The sequence below is a fragment of the Arachis ipaensis genome, chromosome B8 (genome assembly GCF_059453495.1).
Source record: "Arachis ipaensis isolate K30076 ecotype BB chromosome B8, ASM5945349v1, whole genome shotgun sequence".
NCBI lineage: Eukaryota > Viridiplantae > Streptophyta > Magnoliopsida > Fabales > Fabaceae > Arachis > Arachis ipaensis.
The window spans coordinates 36438471-36442360 of NC_142443.1; the positions used below are offsets into that span (position 1 = coordinate 36438471).

The following is a 3890-nucleotide window of genomic DNA, read 5'->3' on the forward strand; positions in this document are numbered from 1 at the left end:
ATTACAGAGAGTGGCATGAGGTTTATACCTGACCCCAGGTCACACAGAGCCTTCTTAAAGGTCATGGTGCCTATGGTGCAAGGTATTAAGAACTTTTCCAAGTCTCATTACCAAATAATTTGGCATTCAGCTTCATGATTGCTCCTAGATACTGAGCAACTTGCTCCTCAATAATATCTTCATCCTCTTCAGAGGAAGAATACTCATAAGAGCTCATGAATGGCAACAGTAAGTTTAGTGGAATCTCTATGGTCTCTATATGAGCCTCAGATTTCTTTGGTTCCTCATCAGGGAACTCCTTAGTGGCCAGTGGACATCCATTGAGGTCTTCCTCAATGGAATTCACTGCCTCTCCCTCCTCTCCAGGTTCAGCCGTGTGGGGTATATTGATAGCCTTGCACTCTCTCTTTGGATTCTCTTCTATATTGCTTGGGAGAGTACTAGGAGGGATTTCAGTAACTCTTTTACTCAGTTAACCCACTTGTGCCTCCAAATTTCTTATGGAGGACCTTGTTTCAGTCATGAAACTTTGAGTGGTCTTAGTTAGATCAGAGACTATGGTTGCTAAGTCAGAGAGGCTCTGCTTAGAATTCTCTGTCTGTTGCTTAGTAGATGATGGAAAAGGTTTGCTATTGCCAAACCTGTTTCTTCAACCATTATTGTTATTGAAACCTTGAGTAGGCTTCTGTTGATCCTTCCATGAGAGATTAGGATGATTCCTCCATGAAGGATTGTAAGTGTTTCCATAGGATTCTCCCGTGTAATTCACTTCTTCCATTCCAGGATTCTCAGGGTCATAGGCTTCTTCTTCAGAGGAAGCTTCTTTAGTACTGCCAGATGCAGCTTGTATTCCAGTTAGACTCTGAGAAATCATATTGACTTGCTAAGTCAATATTTTATTCTGAGCCAATATGGCATTCAGAGTATCAATCTCAAGAACTCCTTTCTTCTGAGTTGTCCTATTATTCATAGGATTTCTTTCAGAAGTGTACATGAACTGGTTATTTGCAACCATTTCAATGAGTTCCTGGGCTTCTGAAGGCGTCTTCTTCAGATGAAGAGATCCTCCAGCAGAGTGGTCCAATGACATCTTGGACAATTCAGACAGACCATCATAGAATATACATAAGATGCTCCATTCTGAAAACATGTCAGAAGGACACCTTTTGATCAATTGCTTGTATCTTTCCCAAGCTTCATAGAAGGATTCACTTTCCTTCTGTCTGAAGGTTTGGACTTCCACTCTAAGCTTGCTCAACTTTTGAGGTGGAAAGAATTTGGCCAAGAAAGCATTGACTAACTTTTCCCAAGAGTTCATGCTTTCTTTAGGTTGTGAGTCTAACCATGTCCTAGCTCTGTCTCTTACAGCAAAGGGGAAAAGCATAAGTCTGTAGACCTCAGGATTAACCCCATTGGTCTTAACAGTGTCACAGATTTGCAAGAATTCAGCTAAAAACTAATGAGGATCTTCCAATGAAAGTCCATGAAACTTGCAATTCTGCTGCATTAGAGAAACTAATTGAGGCTTAAGCTCAAAGTTGTTTGCTCCAATTGCAGGAATTGAGATGCTTCTTCCACAGAAGTCAGAAGATGGTGTAATAAAGTCACCAAGCATCTTCCTTGCATCTCCACCATTGTTGTTATTTTCGGCTGCCATATCTTCTTCTTTTTCAAAAATTTTTGTTAGGTCCTCTCCAGAGTGTTGTGCTTTAGCTTCTCTTAGCTTCCTCTTTAGAGTCCTTTCAGGTTCAGGATCAGCTTCAACAAGAATATTCTTATCCTTGTTCCTTCTCATATGAAAAAGAAGAGAACAGAAAAGAAGAGGAATCCTCTATATCACAGTATAGAGATTCCTTTATGTGAGTAGAAGAATAGAAGAATGAGGTAGAGAGAAAAGATGAAGAATTTGAACACAGAGAGGGAGAGAGGGTTCGAATTTTAAGAAGAAGAGAAGTGTTAGTAATTAAATAAATAAATAAGAAGATATGAGAGGGGGAGAGAATTCAAATTTAATTAAAAAGAAAAGAAAAATATTTTTGTTTTTATTTTAATTATTAGTTAGAATTAGAATTTATTAAAAGAAATAAAATTAAAATTTAAAACAATTAGTTAATTAAAAATTTTTTTGAAAAAGATGTTAATGGTTTTCGAAAATTAGAGAGAGAGAAAAGTAGTTAGGTGGTTTTAAAAAAGATAAGAAATAGTAAACAAAAAGTCAAGTAGTTAATTAAAAAAGATTTGAAAATCAATTTTGAAGAGATAGAAAGTTAGAATAAGATTTTGAAATTAAATTTTTGAAAGATATGATTTGAAATTTATTTTGAAAAAGATTGAAAAGGAAATTAAAAAGATTTGATTTTTGAAATTAAAGTTGATGACTTGTCTAACAAGAAACTAAAAGATATGATTCTAAAATTTAAAGATTGAACCTTTCTTAATAGGCAAGTAACAACTTGAAAATTTTTGAATCTAAATATTAAATGTTAGCAATGAATTCGAAAATATGAAACAAAAATAAGAAAAAGATTTTGAAAATTAATTTTGAAGTTTTCGAAAATATTGAGAAGAAAAATGAAAAGGATTTGATTTTTGAAAAAGATTTGAAAAGATAGGATCTTTTTTTTAAATTGAAATTTTGACTTGACTAACAAGAAACAACTAAAATTTAAAACTTTTGACTAAATCAACCCAAAATTTTGAAATTCATGAGTAAAATAAGGGAAAGATATTATTTTTTATTTTTGGATTTTTAATAAGGAGAGAGAAAAACATCAAAATGATGCAAAACATAAAAATTTAAGATCAAAACTAAAAATACATGCAAGAACACTTTGAATGTCAAGATGAACACCAAGAACACTTTGAAGATCATGATGAACATCAAGAATATGTTTTTTAAAATTTTTAAGAAAAGAAAAACATACAAGACACCACACTTAAAAATTTTTAAACTTTAGACACTAATAATTCAAGAATGCATATGAAAAATAAGAAAAGACATAAAACAAAAAAATTTAAAGATCAAACAAGGAAAATCATTAAGAACAACATGAAGATCAATGAAGAACACAGTGCATGAGTTTTCAAAAATTTTAAGAAAATTAAAAAGATGCAATTGATACCAAACTTAAAAATTGACACTAGACTCAAACAAGAAACATAAAATTTTTTTGGTTTTTATGATTTTATTAAAATTTTTTGTATTTTTCGAAAATTATTTTGAAAAAGAAAATAAAGAGATACAAAATTTTTAATAAGAATTCTAGAAATCATGCAATGTTAGTCTAAAGCTTCGATCCAAAAGAATTAGACGTGGCCAAATGGCCAGCCAAGCTTTAGCAGAGCATTACATACAACAGCCAAAATGATGGGAACCAAAAGTCTCTTGCAAAGATAAGTGGAAACCTCGGTCCAAAAGATTTAGATATGGCTTAACAGCCAGCCAGGATTCAACATATCTCATGAAACTCTAGAATTCATTCTTAAAAATTCTGAAGAACAAATTATAAAATTTTTTTTTGAATTTTTCAAAAATAGAAATAAAAAAATAAAAAGCTTAAACATAAAATAAAATTACCTAATCTAATCAACAAGATGAACCGTCAGTTGTCCAAACTCGAACAATTCCCTGGCAACGGCGCCAAAAACTTGGTACACGGAATTGTGATCCACACTTTTCACAACTCCGATGCAACTAACCAGCAAGTGCACTGGGTTGTCCAAGTAATACCTTATGTGGTAAGGGTCGATCCCACGGTGATTGTCGGCTTGAAGCAAGCTATGGTCATCCTTGTAAATCTCAGTCAGGCGGATTCGAATGGTTATGAGGTTTTGATAATTAAAAGATAAATAAAACATAAAATAAAATAAAGTTACTTATGTAATTCACT

General features: G+C 32.9%; 1 non-coding gene across 1 annotated transcript; it reads left to right on the top strand.

The window, feature by feature from the left end:
- The first annotated feature begins 1148 nt into the window (after positions 1-1148).
- Positions 1149-1252, top strand: LOC148547704 (small nucleolar RNA R71). Its single transcript, XR_015897895.1, has one exon. It is a non-coding gene; the product is annotated as a small nucleolar RNA R71 (small nucleolar RNA).
- Positions 1253-3890: the final 2638 nt, after the last annotated feature.